Genomic DNA, 25868 nt, shown 5'->3' on the forward strand with positions numbered 1-25868 from the left:
GCACTCAGAGGAGAAGCCATCCCTTAGAATGAAGTCCTTATGCAAGCGACAGAATTCTGCTAACACTGAGGGCTTACAAAGATCACGTTGATGGTGAAGCTTGGTGGAAGAATGCTGAGGTCACCTGTGCTGTACCGATTGTTTATGGGAGCAATGGTCCAGAGAAGTCAGCAATTAATAAACGGACAACTCGTGCTAAGAAGGGATGAGATGATGCTGAAGACGGAGCCCATGGCGACAGACCATCCAAATCAATTTGCGAGATAGGACGACGTCCATCCCTGCTTTTGTCCTGACTGAAGAGAACTGGTGATTAACAGCAGAGACAATAGCCAAGCAACACAGTTGGTGCATGGGGTCAGTGCTGTGGCGCAGCTGGTTAAAGCCCTGGCCTGAAGCGCTGGCATCCCATATGTGCACTGGTTCGAGTCCCAGCTGCTCCACTTCCGATCCAGCTCTCTGCTATGGCCTGGGAAAGCAGTGGAGGATGGCCCAAATCCTTGGGCCCCTGCACCCATGTGGGAGACCTGGAAGAAGCTCCTGGCTTCAGATCAGCACAGCTCTGGCCATTGTGGCCAATTGGGGAGTGAACCAGTGGATGGAAGACTCTTTCTCTCTCTGCCTCTCCTTTTCTCTCTGTGTAACTCTGACTTTCAAATAAATAAATAAATAAATCTTAAAAAAACACAGTTGGTGCAGCTTACAGAATCCTGGTTGAAAGGTTAAGCTTTCTGCTCGGTGGGTACCAAAACCGCTGTGTTTCGGACAACTGCAGACAAGGGCGGGGCTTGCCACGGATGTTGTCCACAGGTGGTGTCAGGATCCCGACACATTTCTTTGAAGAATTGTTAATGGGAGGAGAAAGATGACTTTACTGGTGTGGTCTCAAAGACAGCACACTCAAAGCAGTGGCTACCTAGAGCTGGATCGGTCCAGTCAAGAGCAAAGGTCAAGGGCAAAGGTCACAGCAGCAGATTTGGGGCCACTCAAGGCATTTTGCTTGTTGATTTTCTGGAGGGCTGAGGGGTGCTAATATCTGCCTATTAGGAGAGCTTTTTAAGAAATGTGGCCAATTTTTTAGCAGAAAAATGCCCAAGAAAACTTCACCACCATGACAATGCGTCTGCTCGTTCCTCTCATCAGATCTGGGCAATTCTGTGAGTGCTGTTGGGAAATTGTTAGGCTTCTACTTTGCAACTGACTGCTTCTGATCTCTTCACATTTCCTAATCTTAAAAAAAATGTACCAGTGTTGTTCAGGTAGTAATTTAAAACTGAGTTTATTCAAAGGGTTGGGTGTCAGGTACAGCAGTTAAGATGCCTCTCGGGACACCTGCATCCCATATTGGGTTGCCTGGGTCCCAGGGCTGGCTGCGCTCCTGATTCCAAATTCCTACTAACGTACACCTTGGGAGGCGTCTAGGGATGAGTCCTTGTCACCTGCAGAGAAGACCAGGGTTGAGTTACCTGGCTTCTGCTTATGAGAGCAATGGTCTGCCTAGCTTGTTGTGGGCATTTGGGAGTGAGTCAGCCAGTGGGAGGGCTCTGTCTCTTTCCACCTTTCAAATACATACAATAACTAAATTAGATACACCTGAAAAATACTCAGTCTACATGGTTAAATTCCTGGCACCCGCAGCTCCTTAGGGATGAACTAAATGGCTGGTATAATTGACAAAATGTCCTCAACTTTATGTCGAGAAACGGTTGTGTTTTTCATCTTTGCCTGTTCACTCCTTTTTCCCCATGAAGTTTTTGGGGTCGCCTTGTGTCCTCCTATGCCTGTGTAGCCACCTCCATCATCAATATCTGGACTGTTTCCAGCTTTCCCGAAAGTTCCTTTGCCCCCACCCGCCTCGGCAGCCAAGCCTCCCACCCCCAACCCTGGCAGTCACTGATCTGTTGGCTGTCCTGACAGTTTTGCCTCGTTCGGAATTTCAAACGTGTGGCGGCTCCTTTTGCCCCAAGTAGAGTCTCCAAGATTCATCCTTGTGGTGGTACCCCAGTTCTGCTTGTTGATGAACAGTTTTCCACCAGACGAGAGTATCAGTCTGTCCATCCATTCTCCTACTGCTCTACTTACGGATTCTTTTCAGGTTTGGACTTCAGTGGATAAATTCACTATGAAAATCCACACGCATGTCTGATTGCGTCTTTCATTTCTCTCTGGCAAATGCTTAGCGGTGAAGTTTCTGGATCTCAAGCAGTGCTTTTGTCAGTCCTACCAAACAGAGTTCTATAGAAGCAGAACCACTTTGCTCTCCCCCCTGCACTGTATGAATGTTCCAGTTACTCCACGTTCTCGTCAACACTTTGTATTGTCAACGTTTTTAGTGTAAGCCATGCTACTGGGTATGTAGAGGGATCTCCCTGTGGTTTTAATTCCCATTTCTCCCAAGAACTGTGATTTCTTAAAGTTTTAAAAATTTATTAATTTGAAAGGCAGAATGGTGTGTGTGTGTGTGTGTGTGTGAGAGAGAGAGAGAGAAAGAGAGAGAGAGAGAGAGAGAGAGAGGATCTTCTTAACCTGCTGCACAGCACCCCTCCCCTACAACTGGGGATTCTGGACGTCATTTTGCTGGTTTTGTTTCAGGTTCATTTCCAGCTGTCTACATCCTCCTCTTTCTCTCTGAGTTATCTCAGTGTTCAGATCTTTCCACCCCGTGCCCCACCCCTGCCGGCTACCAGCCCCTGGGGGCAGAGCTCTCTGCCTCTCGCTCCTTCTGTACCTCCCCTAAGCAGAAGCTCTGCTGAGCCGGCAGGCTCCCTCCAGACCCCCGGGAATTCAGCAGTCTCCTTTTTTGTGACTGTTCCAGGGACTTCAGGCAAGTGGAATCACACAGGGGTTTTCATTTTGTGCCTGGCTTGTTTTCAAGGTCATCCGTGTTGTGGCAGGTGTCAGAAGTCTCTCACTTTCCCGGGCTGAATAATATTCCACTGTGCGCATGGACCCCATTGTGTTTATCCGGTCATCCATCAACGGGCACGGGCGCTCGAGTTGCTATACAGATACATATTCAAATCCTTGCTTTCAATTCTCTTGCATGTATGCCCAGAAGTGGAAATACTGGCTCCTGGGGTAATGCTATTTTTAATTCTTGGAGGAATTGTTAAACCGTTTTACTCAGCAGCCAAACCATTTTGCATTTCCGCCAATAGTGCGCAAGAGTTCCGATCTCTCCACAGACTTGTCAATGCTTGTGGTTTTCTTTCTTTCTTTTTTTAAGAAAAATACTATGCGACTGAATGGTGGTGAGGTGCCAGCTCAGCATGTCATTGTGATGTTTATTTGCATTTCCCTAATGATCCCTAACACGGTCTAGTGACTCAAAGGAAATATTTATAGAATGCATGCAAAAAGCAATGAGGAAGCAATTAAGAGGTGTCACTTCAAAGAATCAACTGAGCACAAAGGAAGGCAGGAGGAAGGGAAGAAATGAGGGATGAGAAGGAAAAGTCTGTGAGACATACAGAAAATAAGAAAACTACAGCAGGAAGCCGTTGGGTCCCAGTTGTTCCTGAGATGTAAAAGGGCTGACTCTCCAACCCAGAGACCTTGATTGTCAGGGTCCTGTGGGGCAGTGGACTAAAATGTATTTGCAACATCCAGCATCCCAGATGGGAGCAACAGTTTGAGTTCCAGCTGCTTGGTTTCTGATCCAGCTCCCTGCTGATGTCCCTGGGAAGGCAGTGGAAGATGGCCCAAGTCCTTGGGCCCCTGCACCCGTGAGGGAGACCCGGATGGAGTTCTGGGATTCTGGTTTCTGCCTGGCTCACCCCTGGATATTGCAGGGGTAGTGAAACAGAAGATGAAAGATCTCTCTCTCTCTCTCTCTCTCTCTCTCTCTACCTTTCAAATAAACAAATAAATCTTTAAAGAAAGACAAAATGGGCTGGCATTGTGGTATGGGGGTTAAGCCATCACTGACACCAACATCCCACATGAGCACTGGTTCTAGTCCCGGCTGCTCCTTTTCTCATCCAGCTCTCTGCTGTGGCCTGGGAAAGCAGCGGAAGATGGCCCAAGTGCTTGGGCTCCTACCACCTATGTGGGAGACCTGGAAAAAGTTCCTGGCTTCAGCCTGGCGCATCCCTGGCCATTGTGGCCATTTGGGGAGTGAACTAGTGAATGGAAGACCTCTCTCTCTTTCTCTTCCTCTCTTTCTGTAGCACTGCCTTTCAAATAAATAAATAAATTTAAAAAAATACAGCAGGAATCCAACTGTACGGTATCTATAAGAGACCAACTTTAGATCTAAGGTCATAGAACATGCCTATGCTGATAGTGAAAGGACAAAAAAAATCACACAATTATTATCCAAAGGGACCAAGAGTGGCTATAGTGTTAGACAAAATAGACTTTAAGCCTAAAGCTGTTGGGGATTACACAATGCTAAAAGTGTTGCTTGGACAAATAGATATGACAATAAAGGTACTTGTGTAGGCACTGCATCTCAGGACTGGCTTCTTACCTCCATTTGTACGTATTCTACAGATAGTGTCCTTGTAGTTGCTACGGGGAGTCCATGAACCGTCTTCATCACCACTTGAATTACACAGACTCTGCTCCTTTACTGCTCTTTCTGCTTTCACTTTATGTCACGAATTACATCTCTCTGTACCACGTTCCCATCAACCTGAACATACAACGTATAGCTTTATTTTAATGTTTTTGTCCTTTAAATTCTTTTTTTTTTAATTTTATTTTTTGACAGGCAGAGGCAGAGTGGACAGTGAGAGAGAGAGACAGAGAGAAAGGTCTTCCTTTGCCGTTGGTTCACCCTCCAATGGCCGCCACGGCTGGCACGCTGCGGCCGGTGCACCGCGCTGATCCGATGGCAGGAGCCAGGTACTTATCCTGGTCTCCCATGGGGTGCAGGGCCCAAGCACTTGGGCCATCCTCCACTGCACTCCCGGGCCACAGCAGAGTTGGCCTGGAAGAGGGGCAACCAGGACAGAATCCGGTGCCCCAACCGGGACTAGAACCTGGTGTGCCGGCGCTGCAAGGCGGAGGATTAGCCTAGTGAGCCGAGGCGGTGCCGGCTAAATTCTTTTTTAAAACAAGATTTATTTATTTTAAAGTTAGAGTTATATATAGACAGTGTAAGAGAGGAGAGACAGAGAGAGAGAGAGAGAGAGAGAGAGAGAGGTTTTCCATCTGCTGGTTCACTCCCCAGATGGCTGCAACGGTCGGAGCTATGCTGATCCGAAGCCAGGAGCTTCTTCTGGGTCTCCCATGCGTGTGTAGGGGCCCAAAGACTTGGCTCATCTTCTACTGCTTTCTCAGGCCACAGCAGAGAGCTAGATCGGAAGTGGAGCAGCTGGGATTCGAACCTGCGCGCAAAAGGGATGCCCGCGCTGCAGGTGGCAGCTTTACCCTCTACGCCACAGCACCGGCCCCAGAGGTTAACACTTTGAATGCATCATCTCAGTGCCTCTGGCCTGCAGGCTATCTGCTGGGCAGGCCATTGCTGATCCTACTGCGCACCCCTTGAACACAATGGGTCGCTGTTTCCTTGAGGCTTGCGAGATTCTCCGTCTCTGCCTTTTGATGGTTGATTACAGCATGGCTTGCTGCGAGCCTGCCCAATTTATTCTTTTGGTGTTTGTTGAGCTTCTTGTATTTGTATATCCATTTCTTTCCTCAAATTTGGCAAAGTTTTGCCTGTTGTTCCTTTAAATAAATTCTCTTACCCTTTCTTTACTTCTGCTTCTGGAAAATCCTATTATTGAATATACAGCTCTGCCTTATGCAATACCAGAAGTCTCTTAGGATTAGTTCACTTTTTTTTCCTTTTTGCTCTCCAAACTCAATATTTTTAAATTATTTGTCTTCAAGTTCAAGTCTGCTACTAAAAGCCCTGTGGAAAACTTTTTTGGTTCAATAATTAATTTTTTTTTTCGGCTGTACATTTTTAAAAATAATTCACATCTCTTTGCCAGTATTCTTACTCTGAGTGTGTATCTCTTTCTTGACCATATTTAGTTCTTTGTCCGTGTCTTCTTTTATCTTTGAGGATTTTTATTATAGTTGCTTTAAAGCCTTTTCTTGGGGGCAGGGTGCGGTGCAGCCGGTAAAGCCGCCGCTTGCAGCGCCAGAATCCCATACGGGCACCAGTTCATGTCCTGGCTGCTCCAGTGCCTATCCAGCTCTCTGCTATGGCCTGGGAAAGCAGCAGAAGATGGCCCAAGTCCTTGGGCCCCTGCACCCATGTGGGAGACCCAGAAGAAGCTCCTGGCTCCTGGCTTTGGATTGGCACAGCTCCAGTTGTTGTGGCCAATTAGGGAGTAAACCAGTGGATGGAAGACCTCTCTCTCTCTCTCTCTCTCTCTCTCTCTCTGTCTGTCTCTGCCACTCCTCTCTCTGTGTAACTCTGACTTCCAAATAAATAAATAAATAAATCTTTTTTTTTTTTAAAGTCATTTTTGTTCGTCTGGTGCTTGAGCTTTCTCAGGTATGATTTCTGTCCTTTAATTTTGTTCTTTTGATTGGGCCATGTTTTCCTGCTCCTCTGTAGCCTGTGATTTTTGTTGTTGTTGCACAAAGTTCACCTGCTTCTATCTACAGGATGTCTATAAGATCAGCTCTTTGCCAGGGCAGTCTCTGCACTGACTGGGAACTCCCTGAGCCTCTGCATCAGTGGGGAGATGGGGGGTGACAGCTGCTCGGCTCTGTCCTGTGCCTGTGGGTCTGTGCCCACCCTGTAGTCTTTATGAGCAGGGCTTGCTGCTTTCTGCCATGGTTCCCCCCTGACTTCTGAGTTGCGCTGCCTTTCTCAGCCTGAGCTCTGGTCTGATCGTGGCAGGGCACAGGGCACGGGCAGCTCAGATCCAGGTTAGAACACTGGGCTAACCTCTGCTCTGCCCCTTCCAGTTCAAGGGCAGGAACGGGGCACTGGGCTGCGTCTGCCTACAGTCAGTCTGTGAGGTGGCAGTGTGTGAAGTGCCGAGAAGTTTTCTCTGTGTCTGAGTATGGCTGGTGTAGACCTGTGACTGTTTGTGAGAGCCCCTGTCAGGGTTTTTAAAGCAAGCTTCTGCTTTCTATTGACGTTTCCATGGGGAGGTAAAGGTTGGAGCTTCTTGGAGATGTCCTAACTCTCAGGACATTTTAAGTTGACATTTGATGGGGGTTAAGTGGGTGTTTTCTCAGATTTATTTCTGCTATTCTCTCCTCCAAACTTCATGTTGACCTTTTTTTTAATTAAAGATTTATTTTATTTATTTGAAAGAAAGTTACAGAGAGAGGTAGAGACAGAGAGAGAGAGGTCTTCCATCCGCTGGTTCACTCCCCAGATGGCTGCAACGGCTGGATCTGTGCCAATTCAAAGCCGGGAGCCAGGAGCTTCTTCTGGGTCTCCCCATGGGTGCAGGGGCCCAAGGACTTGGGCCATCTTCTACTGCTTTTCCAGGCCACAGCAGAGAGCTGGATCGGAAGTGGAGCATACAGACGGGTGCCCATGTGGGATGCTGGTGCCGCAGGTGGAGACATAACCTCCTATGCCACAGCGCTGGCCCTGGGAGTTTTCTTTTTTAAGAAAGTATTTTAAACTTGATTTCACAATTGTATTTACTTTCATTTTATTTGAGGGGCGGGGGAGAGAAGAGAGGTATCTCCGATCCATTGGTTCACTCCCCAAACACTCGCAACAGTCAGGACTGGAGCAGGCAAACGGCAGGAGCTGTAGCCTCAATCTGGGTCTGCCACATGGGAGGCAGGGTCCCACCTCCAGCCGCCTCCAGGAGCACGCATTAGTGGGAGGCTGGAGTCAGAGGCAGAGCTGGGACGGAGTGAGCACTGTGGCATGGGATGTGAGCATCACGGTGCAGTTAGGTGCCCAGCGTTCCCCTCTCCTGCCCTTCCGCCTTCTGCCATGAGAGCACCCAGTGTCTTCCCCCCTGGGAGATGCAGTGTTCAGGAAGCCGGGGGAAGCAGGTGGAGCACCCTCATCAGACAACCCAGCCTGCTGGCACCTCGACCTTGAACTTCCAGCCTGCAAAATTGTGAATCATAAGTTCTGTTCTTATAAATGACGCAGTCTGGGGCTGACGCTGTGGCATAGTGGGTAAAGCCGCTGCGTGCAGTGTCGACATCCCCTATGGGCACCGGTTCTAGTCCCGGCTGCTCCTTTTCCAATCTAGCTCTCTGCTATGGCCTGGGAAAGCAGTAGAAGATGGCCCAAGTTCTTGGGCCCCTGCACCTGCGTGGGAGACCCGGAGAAGGCTCCGGGCTCCTGGCTTTGGATCGGCACAGCTCCAGCTGTTGCAGCCAACTGGGGTGTGAACCAGAGGATGGAAGACCTCTCTGTATCTCTCTCTCTATCTCTCTCTCCTTCTCTCTCTGTGTAACTGTGACTTTCAAGTAAATAAGCAAATCTTTAAAAAATAAAATAAAATAAATGGCCCAGTCTGAGTGTGCGTTCCATTGTGGCAGGACAAACAGACCAGGATGACTTCTGTCTTTAGTAAATCGCTCTCCAGGGCACACCCTTCATCCTTCCCACACGCGCTGCTGCACTTGACCTACCTCGAATGGCAAAAGCTCCACAGAGGCCTGGCATTTATTTGCCCCAGAGAAGCGTTGGTCCTCGATGTGCACCCAGGCAGCAGGAGAATCCTCCTGTTACAGGGGAGGCCCCAGGGCCCCAGAGGATGCGTCAGCAGCCAGTTCCAATCGCGCAGGGGAGTTCCTTCCCTGAACGTCTGGTCTCACGAAGCTCCTATTTGGACCGGCCCACCCGGCTACCTGGCCTCTGCATTCCTCTGGTAGCGTGTGGCCCCAGCCCTCCTGCCCGGCTCTGCTTTCGGCTGATCCTCCTGTGTTGCGTCTCCTCGGTTCCCTGCCCTCTTCTGCGTGAGCCATCCTGGAGCAGGGTTATTCCTGGGTTTCTCCGAGGCCTCTTTTCCTTCTCCTCCCACTCCTTCACCTGCCCTGCAAGTCTCCTCCACAGTTTCCTCGAGGCTGTTTCTTTTTCTTGTGCTGACTACGGCAAGTGACGCGTGCATGGCGCTCTGCTGCCTTTGGAAATGGAGACATGCCTCTCCTGCCTTTTCTATTTCTGGAAGCGCTTCCATCAGCACTTGGGAGGGAGCAGTCAGATGTGCACGCTGCACGATGTTCTCTTACCTGACTGCCTATTAAATATTTTAGACGCAAAGCGGCTGTGATCCGACCTGTGTTTCATGCTTGGAGGGGAAGAGTTTGCAGAGGGTGCGGCCGGGCTTGGGGACTTCCCATGAGAACGCTGAGGGCCTGAACTGGGAGTCCCAGGGCGGGGCGGGGGGTTGAGGAGCACACATGTAAGAGAGAGGACGGAGGTGAAGCCAATGGAGCTTCGTTGAGGGGCAGGGCAAGGATGATTCTGAGGTTGGAATTTCAATCTTGCATTTTATGAGGGCTTCTTGTGCCCAAAGAGTCCCTTGTGGCAGAAACATTTGTGTTTCTGTATGTCCCACTACCTCTAGCATGGTCCTAGTGTAGCATTATGTGTAAGCTGACTGATGGCTGGCTGGCTGGGTGGATGGTTACTGGAAAGAAGGGTGGATAGTGGGCAGGTAGATGGGTGAGTGAGTCGATAGGGAGATGGAGTGTTGGATGGCTAGCGGAGTGGATGAGTGGGGAGACGGATGGATGGGTATTTGATGGATGGATATTGGCTGGATAGAGAGATGGGCCAATGGTTGAATGATGGGTGGGTGGGGGATGGGCAGGTGGGTGAGCAGTGCGCAGGAATGCATGGCCGGCTGTGTGATTGGACGGATATGTGCTTGTCCACCTGGAAGAAGGTATGGCAGTGTCACACAATGAAGGGAGGCACCCCACGCCTTGGGTACCCCTGCTCCAAGGCTGAGTTCGGCCTTCAGCATCTATTTTTTTTTTTTTGACAGGCAGAGTGGACAGTGAGAGAGAGAGACAGAGAGAAGGTCTTTCTTTGCCGTTGGTTCACCCTCCAATGGCCGCCACGGCCAGTGCGCTACAGCCCGCGCACTGCGCTGATCCAATGGCAGAAGCCAGGTACTTATCCTGGTCTCCCATGGGGTGCAGGGCCCAAGCACTTGGGCCATCCTCCACTGCACTCCCGGGCCACAGCAGAGAGCTGGCCTGGAAGAGGGGCAACCAGGACAGAGTCCGACCGGGACTAGAACCCGGTGTGCCGGCGCTGCAAGGCAGAGGATTAGCCTAGTGAGCTGCGGCGCTGGCCGGTCTTCAGCATCTATACTCTGGTCAATGGGCACAATGAAATACCACTTCACGGCTAAAATTAGAATTCCAAATAGGAGAGAATGAATACTAAAACAACCATGTCCTTACTATGCCCCACTGTCCCCGTGTCCCCATCATCTGCCCAGCGGTGGGCTCCTCCGATGGGCGCTCAGCCGCTGCCCTACTTTGCTGAGCAGCTCTGTCCCGCTCCCTGGTGCAGCGTCTGCGGCCCAGCTCCCACCTTGCCCCGGGGCCCTGATGCCCCTGCTCAGGGGGCAGCTCTCCAACACCTGCACTGCATGACCCCACCCAACCCAACTCAAGCTTCTGAGGGAACACGGCATGCATACGTGGGCTTGGCCCAGGGCGTGGGGGGTGGGGTGCCACCACCATAGCAGGTGGCAGCTACTGGCAGCTTGGAACCGGCTCTCAGCGTGGACAGAGCAGAATCCCCGGGAGCCTGCCCTGCACTGCCCTCCCCAGGGCCTGAGACTTTGCGTGTGACCGGTGGACAGGTCCACGTGGGCACCAGGGCTGGACTGCACCTGCGTCATCACATTGCTAGGACAGCCTAGTGGAGCAGCAATGCAATCATGCCGTGGGCAGAGAGCTTCTGCCCAGGTGTCACGTTCATCTCGCACCCCCATCCCACAAGCGCGCGCCTGGCTGCAGCTCTCTGGCTGTGCTTCTTTCTTTCTGCCAGCTGTGGCTCCTGTAGGCTACGTCCCCTAAGAACATCTCCTGGACCACGCAGGCTCATTCTCACCTGCCCACCTGGGCTCCCGCCCTGAGTCAGAGCTTGCACAAAAGAGACAAATTCCCCCAATCTGAAGATGGTGTCTTGTCAGCACTCCTGTCTCAAGGCCAAGTCGGGAGAAGCGGAACCTGACAAACGTGTGTGTGTGTGTGCGTGTGTGTGCATGCTGGAGCACAAACAATATTTTAGAAAAAATTGTAAGGGGCCGGCTTTGTGGCGCAGTAGGTTAATCCTTCGCCTGCAATGCCAGCATCCCATATGGGTGCCGGTTCTAGTCCCAGCTGTCCCTCTATCAATCCTGCTCTCTGCTATGGCCTGGGAAAGCAGTAGAAGACAGCCCAAGTGCTTGGGCCCCTGCATCCATGTGGGAGACCTGGAAGAAGCTTCTGGCTCCTGATTTCAGATCGGTGCAGCTCCAGCCATTGCAGCCAATTGGGGAGTGAACCAATGGAAGGAAGACCTTTCTCTCTGTCTCTCCCTCTCACTGTCTGTAACTCTTACCTATCAAATAAATAAATAAAATCTTTTTAAAAAATGGAGGAACCATAAACACCTTTGGAAAACTGAGGTTACCCAGAAAAAGAAGGAGTACAGGAAACAGAGGCAAATCAGCTGGCCGCCAGCAGGTGCATCACCGGGTAAATGCCAGCGATGGCTCCAGGTGAGGACACGCCTTAGGGCTTCACACGTGCTCTGAAGCAAAGCAGCCACCACCTGCACTGCCACCGAGAGAGACCCAGGTGGAGCCCACGTGTGGATGATGTGTCTGGCTCTGGGTGAGGCACAGGTTTGCTGTGTGCAGAAGGTGGCACAGGGGCTGGCTTGTGCATATCCACGTCTGAGGCCTCTGGGGACACGCGAGCCCCACTGGGAAATCACTTGCGTGGATCTGTGCTCCTCACCCTGTCTGCAGGGCTCATGAGTGGGCTGTGCCTCCTCGTGGACACCTCGTCTGCTATGTCTGCTGCCTCGCTGTCCTGGGTGGGCTGTGGGCCATGGAGCACACGGGTCCGGAACTCACCCTCCCTCGGGATCCACTTGCATGGTGTGTGCTGGACACAGGACAGGGTCTGCAGAGGAGTGAGAAGCAGGAAGCCTTTCTGTGTGGCTGGAGTTCACGCCTGGCCAACTTCTTGGTACACTTGAGATTATTTTCACAATACAGTTAAGATAGCGAAGTCTCTCTTACTGTCATGATGCTATTGTTTGTTTAATTTTAAAAGAAAAGGAGGGAGGGGTGCCCTGGTGTTGTGGTGCAGGGGGTTAAGCCGCCATCTGAGACATCAACATCCTGCGTGAGCACTGGTTGGAGTCCCAGCTGCTCCAGTTCTGATCCAATTCCCTGCTAATGTGCCTGGGAAAGCAGTAGAAGATGGCCCAAGTGCTTGGGTTCTGCACCCACATGGCAGACCTGGAGGAAGCTCCAGGCTCCCGACTTTGACCTGACCCAACCCAGGCCATTGCAGCCATTTGGGGAGTGAACCAGTGCATGGAAGATCTCTCTCTCTCTCTCTCCCTCTCCCTCTCCCTCTCTCTAACACTGCCTTTCAAATAAATAAAACAAATCTTTCAAAACAACAGAACAACAGGGAGGGTAGAGGGGGTGCCATCTGGGTGGTGACACTGATGGTGGAGGCCTCTGCTAGAGACACAGGAAGGGCTGCTCTGTACCGAGTTCCCAGCTGGCCCTGGGGTCTGAATGCCGGAGTCTCTGGGATACAGGGTGGAAGGCAGAGGTCAACTGAAAATCAATTGCACCAGAGGCTTGAGTCAGCTGCCCATTGGGGACACCTCGAGCCACCCCTGGGGATGGCAGCTCCGGGCAGTGCGGGAAGGGCCCAGCCACAGTCTTGGGCTGGGGGCCTATCCGTCCAGCCCTTCTCACTCTGACCTTGCTGACGCTCAGAAGGAGCGGCTTAGTCTTGGGTCTGTCCTGGGACATCGGTAAGCTGTGTGGACACCATGCTCCTCCCCTAGAGCAGGATAAGGAGCTACACTGACCTCACCTGCATTTCAGGGCCCTCATGGTAGGTGCTCGGCAAACACTCAGTGGGTGACTGACGTGTTCATCTAGTGTCTGAGCCAGGCTTGGAGCCCTGCTGTGGGGTTGCAGTGGGAGAGCCAGGCCCACAGGCAGTAATGGGGAGGGCCCTGCCCCAAGAGGTCCCACAAGTGGACAGGAAGGGAGGACAGGCACGGCCTTGGGGGAAGCTGCAGCTCCACTGGGCCGGCTCACAGGGGCCATGGCTGGCTTAATGCTGGGCAGTGGCCATTCTGAAATCCATAATGACTTCGTCTTTGAACTTGTGTCCTGTCTGAACGGTCCCCGAGGTCGTGGTGCAGGAGAGAAGTGGCTGAGTGAGCACTAGTGAAGACTCCCAGGGTCCCAGTGGATAGCACACATCTGCGACTCAGGAAGAAGTGGGACAGTGGCAAGGTCTTCTCAGTCCTGCTGGCTTGTGCCACCTCCCTGGGCTGGCCAAACACCCACACTGAAAATGACCACATAGAAGAGGGAAGGACACAGCCTCCTGCCGTCCTCCCCCACCCCACACACTGAAGCACAGAGGGGGAGAATCTGCCTGCACCAAGAAATGAGAGCTGCTAACAGAAATGCTGATGTTCCTGCACACAAGTGAAATGGTCTTAGATTTGAAAGTTTAAAAGTTTTCGGGGTGGGGGGACCAGCGCTGTGGCATAGTGGGTAAAGCCGCTGCCAGCAGTGCCAGCGTTCCATGTGGGTGCTGGTTCGAGCCCCAGCTGCTCCACTTTCGATCCAGCTCTCTGCTATGGTCTGGGAAAGCAGTAGAAGATGGCCCAAGACCTTGGGTCCCTGCACCCACATGGGAGATCCGGAAGAAGCTCCTGGCTCCTGGTTTCAGATTGGCGCAGCTCCAGCCATTGCGGCCAATTGGGAAGTGAACCAGTGGATGGGAGATCTCTCTCTCTCTCCCTCTCTCTCTCTCTCTCCCCCCCTCTGCCTCTCTGTAACTCCACCTTTCAAATAAATAAATAATCTTTAATTTTTTTCTATTTGTTAGAGGGAGGGGGAGAGAGAGAGAGAGAGAGACAGCACACTTCCACCTGCTGGTTCATTTCCCAAATGCCTGCATCTATGGAGGGCAGGGCCAAGCAAAAAGTGGGAGCCAAGAACTCAATCCAGGCCTCCTATGTGAGTGGTAAAGACCCAACCACTTGATACATCACCTTCTGCCTCCAGGAATCTGCATTAGCAGGAAGCTGGGGTCAGGAATGGAGCCAAAATTCAAGCCCAGGGACTCGGATTAGGATGTGGGCATCCCAAGAAATGGCATAACCACCAGGTCAGCTTGCTCCCTGGTTCTGTCTAGGGCAGAGACTCCTTGCAGCCTCCTGCCCTGAGGGCTAATGGGAATTGTAGTTACACCCTAGCTCCAGGAGAGCCTGGCTTGTGGGGGGCGGGACACAATTGCCAACCATCCATGTCTTCCATCCATTCATTATCCACCTGTTCACTCACCTTTTTCACCTATCCACCTGTCCATCTATCCAACTACTTGCCCTTCTTCCACGTGTCCATCTGTCCTGCCCATCTAACTGTCCAACACGAGTGAGTCGAACACCTGTCTGGTGCTAACACTGTTGTAGGCACAGGGATGCTTCAGTACTGCATTTAGTGCCACTTTGCAGTAAACAGTAAATAGCAAATAAACAGAAAACTACAGTACTGCTATGCAGCAGTAAATCACCTGAGCTCACCGCTGCAGCCTTGCCCAGCGAGGTCCACAAGCCCCTCCCTGCACTATGCACTAGCAGCCCCACCCCCACCCCACTGCTCAGGCCAGGGCACAATCCTCTTGGCTCTGCTGCTCACCCACTCCTGCAGTGACCCTCAGTGGGTCCTTGGAAGGCAAGGCCACGACGCATGCCCACTATTCCCGCTGATCCGGGCTTTCCCCAAGCCTACCGCCTCCAGTGCATCATGTCCACTGGGAGTGTCGCAAAGCCACGATGTCCATTCTTTCCCACGCATGCTCCTTGTGGCAGCTGCCCGCCACTGTCACATATGACTTGGTTAGGTCCCTGCTCTGGGATTAAAGTGCTTTCCTGCAACTGAAAACAAAACAAAACAGAACAAATCCAAATACACCATATCAGAGGTCTGCCTGACCTGGCCCCCAACTGCCCAGCCTCCAGCCCCTTCTCAGAAGCTTCTTGTTCTGTCTTGCCCTGGGATGGGCCCAACACTCTTCTCAGGCCGGCCTGCCTTGAGGGTGCCCACTCCTCTGCAACCTGAGGGTGCAGCCCTGGCGGTTAGCAGATGGCTCTGCCTGTGACTTGGCCATTCGATGAGCAGAGCTGGCCCCTGATGCCACGGGCAGGTGCCAAGATCACTCATCAGGGCAGAATGGGAGTTTTGGGAAAGAGTTCAGAGAAATGTGGACACTCCCATGTCTTTAACAAGGAAGGAATCCCTGGGTGGGAGCAGGGCTCCATGGTGTAGCAGGGGCTCCGTGGGGGCGTGGAGGAGGAGAGGAAGGGGAGGGACTGCCAGTGAGAATGAGGCTTCTCTTGGGGCCAAGGAAAAATGTTTGATAATTGAATGATACTTGCACACTCTGACAAAACCCAGTGAACTGTAGAATCCCAAAAAGGAGTATCATGTGGTAGGCTGGTCACATCCATGAAGACATCCCTTTAAAGTGCCATGTCTTTCAACAGCAGTTTAACATTCCATGGTGTGCTGTGTGCTTTTTAATGCTTTTCTTAGCATCTGGAGGGAGGGTCTACCTTGAAGAATGTCCTATGCACACTTGAGAAGTGTATCCAGGTGTGGGAGGCGTCTACAGGTGCTCGTTGGATCTCGTTGGGTTATAATGTTGTTAAAATCTTGTATTTCCTTATTGATCTGTCCAGCTGTTCTGTTATTTGAAAACTGAGTACTGAAGTCTACTACGATGGCTGAGTTGTCTACTTCTCTGCTGTCTCAGTCATATTTAGCACCATGTAACCTAAGACACTGTTGTTGCATCAATATGTGTTTGTGATGCTTATGTCTTTCAAATAGGTAGCCTTTTTAAAGTTATAAAATAACATTTTGCACCTGGCTCCTGGCTTCAGATCAGCGCGGTGCACCGGCTGCAGTGGCCATTGGAGGGTGAACCAATGGTAAAGGAAGACCTTTCTCTCTGTCTCTCTCTCACTGTCCATTCTGCCTGTAAAAAAAATTTTTTTTTGTCTCTAGTAACAAGTTTTGTCTTAAATTTTATCTATTATATTTGTATAGCCATTCTGGCTCTCTTGGACTATATGCATAATATATCTTTCATTCTTTCGTTTTTAGCCTATTTCTGTCTTTGAAGTGTATCTCGAAGCTTATGTTGTGTCATGCTTTTAAAGTCTGTTTTAAAGTCATAAGTCTGACTTATGAATGGAGGGTGTAATCCATTTACATTTAGTGTAATTTCTAATAAAGTAAAATTTCTGTCATTTTGCTATTGATTTTTTTATGTATCTTTTCTTTAACTCTCTATTCTTTCTTTTCTTCTTTTGTGTTAAATAGGTTATACCATTTTAGTGCTGCTGTTGTTTCTTTTATTGTATGTATTTTTAGTTATTAGGGATTATATTTTAGTTATTTAGGGATTACAATAAATATATTAATTAAAATAGTATAGCTTGGATTGGTATCAATTTCATCTCAGTATTATAAAAATTTTGTTCCTATATAGACCTACTTCTTCTCTCTCCTATGTATTACTGTCATATAAATCACATACTTATACATCAGAAAATTTTCAACACAATTATTGCTTTGTGCAATTATATTTTAATTAACTAGATAGAAGAAAAGAGTTACAAAAAATAAAAAAATTTTTTATGTTTACTTTTGTAAATATCTTTATTTCTCTGTATGGATCAAGTTATTGTTTAGTGTTCTTTCATTTCAGCTGAGAGACTTCTTTTTGAATTTTTATAATTATGCTAATAATGGATTAGAAGTTTTTGTTTATCGGGGATGTCTTAATTTCTCTTTCTTTTCTTGAAGAACAGCTTTACTGGATACAACATTCTTAGTTGGGAGTAATTTGCTTTCAGCACTTGAGGACCCCTTCCCACCGCTTTCTGTCTTTCATGATCCCTGGTGAGAAGCCACCGGTTAATCCCGCTGGAGGTGACTTTCTTGTGACGAGCTGCTTTTCTCTTGCTGTTTTCAATATTCCTTGTCATTTTGATCATTTGACTGTGATGGGTCTGGGTATGGCTTCCTGTGAGGTTACAGTATATGGAGTCCATTGAACTTGCATGTGTATATTCATGTTCTCCTAAAAGCCTGGGGTTGCTCCCAGCTGCTATGTCTTTAAATACTCTGTCTGCCTCCTCTCCTCGAGCCCTGTTATCTGTATTGGGTACACTTAGTGTCCCAAGACTCCCAGGGCTCTGTCTGTTCCCCCATTCTTTTTGCTTTTTATTCTACAACTGGATAATCTCAACTCAGCGACCTTCCGGTTCACTGATTCTGTCTTCTGCCAGTGGGAATGTGCTGTTGACCGTGTGAGGGAACTTCATTTCAGCGATGAGCTTTGCAGCCCAGAATCTCTATTTGATTCTTTGTGATAGCTCCTGTGTGTTTCCTGATGTTCTCTATTTGGTGAGACAAGACCAATCTAGGCACGAACGCATTCCAGAGAAGAGTGTGAGACAACAGCTGAAGGCAGGAAAAGGAGAAACAGATGTGCCTTCTGCAGGTGGAGTCTGGCCCATTTGATTAAGTTATGTTGCTTGGATTCAAGGTTATGGGAGACTCCATCCACTAAGAGCAGACAGAGTGTGGGTTCTGGGTCACAAGACCACCTCAACAAGTTTAACAGAATAGAAACCATACATGTGCATTCTCAGACTACAATTGAATATTCCCCAAATATTTTGAAATTAAAACAGGCAGTTTTAAATAACACAAAAATCAAAGAAGAATTTAAAGGAAAGTAAAAACTCTCTTGAACAAAATGAAAACAAACATCAAAATTGGTGGGATGAAGGGAAATTAGTGATTGCAGGGAAATTCCTAGTGTTCGCTGCGTATATTAGGAAGGAAACAAAATGTAAAATGAATGACTTGGAAACCAGATAAAGAACATTTAAAGCCTGAGTCAAATAGAAAAAAAAGAATTAGTAAGAATTAGAACAGAAATCAGTGAAACTGAAAGGGGAAGGGGCCGGCGCCGTGGCTCACCTGGTTAGTCCTCCGCCTCCAGCGCTGGATCCTATATGGGCGCCGGGTTCTAGTCCCGGTCGGGGCGCCAGGTTCTAGTCCCGGTTGCTCCTCTTCCAGTCCAGCTCTCTGCTGTGGCCCGGGAAGGCAGTGGAGGATGGCCCACGTGCTTGGGCCCTGCACCCGCATGGGAGACCGGGAGGAAGCACCTGGCTCCTGGCTTCAGATCGGTGCAGCGCCAGCCATGGCGGGCATTTGTGGGGGTGAACCAACGGAGGGAAGACCTTTCTCTCTGTCTCTCACTGTCTATAACTCTACCTGTCAAGTAAAATAAAAAAAAAGAAAGGGGAAAATAATAGAAAAATGATAAAGCCAATTAAAAGAGCAATAAAGGTGATAGATCTATGTCCAGGATAAAAGACACAAGCTACCAAGACTGGAACTGTAGAGGACTCACTAGACATCCCATGGGCCTTTGCATCACGTCAAGGCCCACTAGAAACAATGCTATGGTCACAAATTTGGTGACTTAGGTGAAATTAACCGATTTCTTGAAAGATGCAAACCACCTAGACTCATAGCAGGGCAATAGTGTGAAAAGGCTTCTATCTGTTAAATACATGGACTCAGTCATTAGTAACCTGAAAATGAAAGAACTCACCAGGCTGAGGTGCCTTCTCTGGTGGTTTCTTTTTAAAATAAAGATTTATTTACTTATTTGAAAGGCAGAGTTACAGAGAAAGAGAGATCTTCCATCCACTGGCTCACTTCCCAAAGGGCCGTGACAGCTAGGGATGGGCCAGGCAGAAGCCAGGAGCCAGGAGCTCCTTTCAAATGTGACTGCAGGGACCCAAGCCCTTGAGCCATCTTCCACTGCTTTCCCAGGTGAAGTAGCAGGAAGCTGGATCAGAAGTGGAGCAGCCGGGACTCACATGGGCGTCCACATGGGCTGCCGGTGTTGCAGGTGTCGGTTTAGCCTACCACACCACAATGTCAGCCCCTCCAGTGATTTCTGCCACGCATTTACGGAAGTATCCACAATCTTTCAGAAAGCAGAGGGGAGTCTGTTCTGTAACTCTTTTTATGAGGCCAGCATTAACCTAATATAAAAAACAGGCCAGTGCCGTAGCTCAATAGGCTAATCCTCTGCCTTGCAGCGCCGGCACACCGGGTTCTAGTCCCGGTCGGGGCGCCGGTTTCTGTCCTGGTTGCCCCTCTTCCAGGCCAGCTCTCTGCTGTGGCCAGGGAGTGCAGTGGAGGATGGCCCAGGTGCTTGGGCCCTGCACCCCATGGGAGACCAGGAGAAGTACCTGGCTCCTGCCATCGGATCAGCGTGGTGCGCCGGCCACAGCGCGCTGGCCATGGCGGCCATTGGAGCGTGAACCAACGGCAAAAGGAAGACCTTTCTCTCTGTCTCTCTCTCTCACTGTCCACTCTGCCTGTCAAAAAAAAAAAAAAAAAGATAAATATTGGAAATTGATGAATAAATAAATCTCAGAAATGTTATAGGCCAATAATTTTCATGAACACAGACTAAAAAAATCCCCAGCACAGTATTGGCAAATACATTTGTTAAAAAAATGCTAAATTGGATTTTATTAAAAGCACAGTGTTTGGTGCAGTGGTTGACACTGCTTGGACATCGACATCCCATAGTACACTGCCTGGGTTCAAGTCCAGTTCTTTTTTTTTAACACATGCAACCTTATAATCACCATCCAACTCACTAATTCCTGGTCCACTTCTTTTTTTTATATTTATTTTATTTATTTGAAAGAGTTACAGAGAGAGGTAGAGACACAGAGAGAGAGGTCTTCCATCCTCTGTCTGGTTCACTCCCCAGATGGCCGCAATGGCCAGAGCTGCACCAATCTGAAGCCGGGAGACAGGAGTTTCTTCTGGGTCTTCCATGCAGGTGCAGGGGCTTGGGCCATCTGCTGCTGCTTTCCCAGGCCATAGCAGAGAGCTGGATCAGAAGTGGAGCAGCTGGGACTAGAACCGGCACCCATATGGGATGCTGGTGCTTCAGGCCAGGGCTTTTTTTTTTTTTTTTTTTTTGACAGGCAAAGTGGACAGTGAGAGAGAGAGAGACAGAAAGGTCTTCCTTTGCCGTTAGTTCACCCTCCAATGGCCGCCGTGGCCGGCGCGCTGCGGCTGGCGCACCGCGCTGATCCGATGGCAGGAGCCAGGTGCTTCTCCTGGTCTCCCATGGGGTGCAGGGCCCAAGCACTTGGGCCATCCTCCACTACACTCCCTGGCCAAAGCAGAGAGATGGCCTGGAAGAGGGGCAACCGGGACAGAATCCGGCGCCCCGAGCGGGACTAGAACCTGGTATGCCGGCGCCGCAAGGCGGAGGATTAGCCTAATGTGCCGCGGCGCCGGCCCAGGCCAGGGCTTTAACCTGCTGTGCCACAGTGCCGGACCCTCAAGTCCACTTCTGATTCCAGCTTTGTGTAACCTGCACCCTGGGGACAGCAGGTGACGGTTTCGGTGCTTGAATCACTTCCTCCCACATGGGGGACCCAGGCTGAGTTCTCCTGGCTTCAGCTTTGCCTATAGCTTTTGCTGTTGTGTGTTGTGGGCATTTGGGGAGGGAATCAGCAAATGGGAGATCTCTCTCTATCTGCCCCTGTCTATCTGCCTTTCAACTAAAAAAAATAAACTAAATAAAAAAATTTAAATTAAGTTTTCCTAACGACACTGTCAAGGGGCAGGGTTTTTTCAACCACTCACTCCCCAAATGCCAACAACAGCCAGGAGCCCAGAACTCTATTTGGATGGCAGCATCTACTGTCTCCCAGGATGCATTTCAACAGGAAGCCGGACCAGACACAGGTGGAGGACTCTAACCAGTCACCTGATGTCAGATGCAGGTGTCCTAAGCGGTGACCTAACCCCTGTGCCACCTGCCTGCCCCATTTTTATTTATAATTGTCAAAAACAGGAAGCAACTGAAATGTCTTTAACCAGAAAATTTATAGACAAACTATGGTACATAGATACAATGCAATATCATTCAGTGATAGGAAGAAATGAACCATCAACCTACAAAGAGGCACCAATGTATATTGCCACCTGAAAAAGCTACATACCACAGCCTTCCATTTATCCACTCTCAGAAAGGCAACTGTATAATGACAGCAAAAGATCTCTGGCTGCCAGAGACGTGGAAAAGGAGTATTGAATGAGAAAGCACTAAGGATATTTTAAGGTAGTGTTGTATTATGTATGATACTGTAAAGGTATCACAAGCTATTGAATATTTATCAGGCCTCATAGAACTTCAAAACGCAACTCATGCAAGTTAAAAAAAATGTAAGCAGTAGGAGGATCCCAGGATGGGATGCAGAATGATTCAAAAGAATCTAACTGTATCATCGCTGGAGCAAAGACAGTCTCTTCAATAAATGGTGCTGAGAAAACTGGATTTCCACATGCAGAAGTGAGGCAAGACCCCTACTGTATACCTTACCCAAAATCCACTCAAAATGGATTAAAGATATAAATCCACGACATGACACCATCAAATTATTAGAGAACACTGGGGAAACCCTGCAAAACACTGGCACAGGCAAAGAGTTTTTGGAAAAGACCCCAGAGGCACAGACGAAGTCAAAATTAACAATTGGGATTACATCAAATTGAGAAGTTTCTGTGCTGCAAAAGAAACAGGAAAGTGAAGAGGCAACCGACAGAATGGGAAAAAAGTATTTGCAAACTATGCAACAGATAAAGGATTAATAATGAGAATATACGAAGAGCTCAAGAAACTCTACAATAACAAAACAAACAACCCACTTAAGAAATGGGCAAAGGACTTAAACAGACATTTTTCAAAAGAGGAAATCCAAATGGCCAACAGACACATGAAACAATGTTCAGGATTACTAGCCATCAGAGAAATATTGATGGAAACCACAATGAGGTTTCATCTCACCCCGGTTAGAATGGCTTAATACAGAAATCAATAAACAACAGATGCTGGTGAGGATGTGGGGAAAAAAGGTGTCCTAACCCACTGTTGGGAATGTAAACTGGTAAAGCCACTATGGAAGACAGTATGGAGATACCTCAGAAATCTGAATGTAGACCTACCATATGGCCCAGCCATCCCACTCCTGGGAATTTATCCAAGGGAAATGAAATCAGTAAACAAAAGAATTATCTGCACCCCAACGGTTATTGCAGCTCAGCTCACAATAGCTAAGACATGGAGTCAACCTAAATGCCCATCAACGGAAGACTGGGTGAAGAAATTATGGGAGGGGCCAGCGCTGTGGCGCAGTGGGTTAATGCCCTGGCCTGAAGCGCTGGCATCCCATGTGGGCTCTGGTTCTAATCCCGCTGCTCCTCTTCCCATCCAGCTCTCTGCTATGGCCTGGGAAAGCAGTGCAAGATGACCCAAGTCCTTGGGCCCCTGCACCCACGTGGGAGACCAGGGAGAAGCTCCTGGCTTCTGGCTTCGGACTGGCACAGTGCCAGCCTTTGTGACCAATTGGGGAGTTAGCCATCGGATGGAAGACCTCTCACTTTCTCTCTGCCTCTCCTCTTTCTGTGTAACTCTGACTTTCAAATAAATAAATAAATCTTTTTAAAAAATAAATTATAGGATATGTACACTATGAAATACTATAAAACAATAAAAAATTAAATCCGGTCATTTGCAACAAAATGATGAATCTGGAAAACATCATACTTGGTGAAATAAGTCAGTACCAAAGGGACAAATGCCATATGTTCTCCCTGGTCTGTGATAACTAACAGAGCACCTAAAATGAAATCTGAGTGAAATTAACACTTTCTTTGAGAAGGGATGACTAGAGCTGCCCTTGTCTTGACTCTCCAGGAACAGTTTCATCTTTTTTTCTTCATACTATTTGTGGAACTTTTAACATAGATTTAATCATATGTCTATAAAGTCAATTGAGGATGGATCTCTTTAAAAAATAAGAGTGAGAATAAGAGAGGAAGGAGGAAGTTTATAACTGTAAAGCTGTATAGTTCTGCATATGTTCCTACAGACTTACTTCTAAGGGTACAGTTTAAAAACTCGTCATGGGACCCCAAATCCCATTAAGCTGGGTGCCATCTTAAGAGTTCAAATGATCGCATTAAGTGTTTAAGTGTTAAAGTGATCATATAGATAGGATTAAGTGCCTGGTAATAATAATAGGTAGAATTAAAAAGGAGAGAATGTCTAACATGGGAAACAGTCCACACAGCAGACTCATAGAATGACAATTGCTTTTAGCAACACTCTGACCTCAAAATCAGCCCTTAAAGCTTCCTGGTCTGGCTGAAAAGATTGTGAGAGCATTTCAGGCATGGAAATCAAAGACACTGTGGCAAAAAAAAAATGTTCTACATGAAGGAGCTCTGTGAGTGAGACTCCATTGGAAAGAAGAGGCCATCAAAGAAGGATGTGATTTTCTCTGAAGGGAGGAGAGAACTTCCATTTTGCTTATGGCCTTTTCTAAATACTGAAGGAGTTTGTGGATTCAAAAGGCATCCATAGCCTAGACAGCTCATGTCAGAAGACTCAGGTGGTCACTGACATCATACATAAGAGTGTTAATTGTTAAATTAACAACAGGAGTCACTGTACACTAACTCCTCATGCAGGACCTCTGTCCTCAATGAGTTGCATTATGAGAGTTAACTGTAAAACTTGTTCTCAAACATTTTTTTTCTTTTGGTGTGTCTGTGTGCATGCAAATTGTTGAAAATTTTATTTAGTATAGAGTTGATCTTCTGTGTAAAAAGGTAATTGAAAATGAATCTTAACAGAGAAAAGGACCGAGAAGGGGAGAGGGAGGAGGTGGAGGGGTGGGAGTGTGGTTGGGAGGGCAGGTATGGTGGGAAGAATAACTATATTCCTAAAGTGGTACTTAAGAAATTTGTATTCCTTAAAAAATAAATGAATACATAAAGAAGAATCTAGCTGTATTACACATGTATGAATAATCTCACACATTGGAAGAGTGGCGAGCTGTAAGACTAACAGTAAGAGAAACTGCAAAAGCATTGTATTCCAGCTGATAAAGTCGTTCTCTACAGTAGTGTGGGTTGACAATTCTGAAACCACTCTACCTGTATACTGAACACTTGTATCTGTGAATGGTGGATGGTAGGAGCCAGGTTCTCTCTGCTGAAATGAGAGGGCACAGAGGAACAAGAAGGAGGGGAAGGTGGTAGTGGATTAGAGTTGGAGACATCAGTATGAGTTAACCTTTAGCCTGGCATAGAAATGGATGGACAAAGATATAGACAGGTGTTATGTTGGGATTTTCTGGAGAAACAGAACCAAGGGCGAGGGTGGGGGAGGGGGAAAAAGAGAAAGGGAGGGAGGGAGGGAGGGAGAGAGAGAGAGAGTGAGAGAGAGAGAGAGAATATTCACACATAGGAGGGATTTCAAGTTCAGGGAAAAACCATGAATGAAGACACAAATTTATGCTGGTGTAAAAAAAATTGAAATTCATGCATATTGTTGTGGAAACACAGGTAGCTAGAGGAGCTAAGGCTGACAGCTTCTTGCCGACCCACCCTACAGTGAGGGTGTGTGATTGACAGCTCCAGCCAAGCTGAGATTCGACAACTCCAGCTGAACAGCTGCTGGACAGCTCCTGGCCCAGCCTTGCAATGGCAGGGGCTCTGTAATTGACATCCCCAGCCAACCTGCCTTTGACAGCTCCTCGCTGGCCCCAGGTGACCGTGATTGACAATTCCAAGTGATTCGCATTTTGACAGCCACAGCTGATGCACCATGGGACAAGTGCAGCCAGCCCATATGGTAGCCCGGCTGGGCCTGTAGAACAAGTCCTCCATCTGTACACCATCCAGGCTGCCTTTCTGTGCCTGCTGCAGGCACAGCCCCCATGCATCTGCACCCCCCCCTCACCGTGTCCGAGTGCTAGCTGGAAATTCCGACACAGCTGGAGAAGGTATTGCCTGATGACTTTTTAGGTAATTACAATGCTATTATAATAAAATTACCATGGGGTACACGCCCATCGTCATCATGCACCTGACACCAGAAAACTTTTGGTACTTCTTAAAATGGCTGTGGAAATGGGTGGTGCTCAAACCCTGCCCCTAACTTTGTCCCCTTTTGAATAATTCAACTTGGCTGCACCCCAACATTACCCCTGAGCCTCTGCAGGGTATACAGTGTTGGCCTAACCTTGTTGATGGGGCTTTTTCCTTTGGGAATTTTCACTATTGGGAGCTTTTCCTTGGCCAGGAGCCAGGAGCCAGGAGCCAGGAGCCAGGAGCCAGGAGCCAGGAACCAGGAGTCAGGAGCCAGGAGCCAGGAGCTTTTTCCAGGTCTCTTATGTGGGTGCAGGGACCCAAGGACTTGGGCCGTCTTCTGCTGCTTTCCAGGCCATAGCAGGGAACTGAATCAGAAGTGGAGCAGCCAGGACATAATCCAGCACCTGTGTGGGATCCGCAGGCAGTGGCTTTAACTCTATGCCACAACACTGGCCCCTAAGCTTTATTTCTAACACTAAATTTTTTGTTCTGGATTTTTCTAGACTTCTATTTTTCTCTTTTCCTAACTTCCCTTAGAGTACTGGAATTTTCTGTGTTCCTTTCTCTCCTCCCAACGGTTTGGAGTCTATGGTAGGCTGATTATGGCTCCAGGGGTCTTCAAATGTTCATGGAAAAGGCGTGTTATGGAAAAGCTAGGCATGGAATGCAAACGTTTTTTCCCCAAAATAA

Source organism: Oryctolagus cuniculus, chromosome 15, assembly GCF_051225735.1.
Source record: "Oryctolagus cuniculus isolate XC-2025 breed Fujian yellow rabbit chromosome 15, ASM5122573v1, whole genome shotgun sequence".
NCBI classification, from domain to species: Eukaryota; Metazoa; Chordata; class Mammalia; order Lagomorpha; family Leporidae; genus Oryctolagus; species Oryctolagus cuniculus.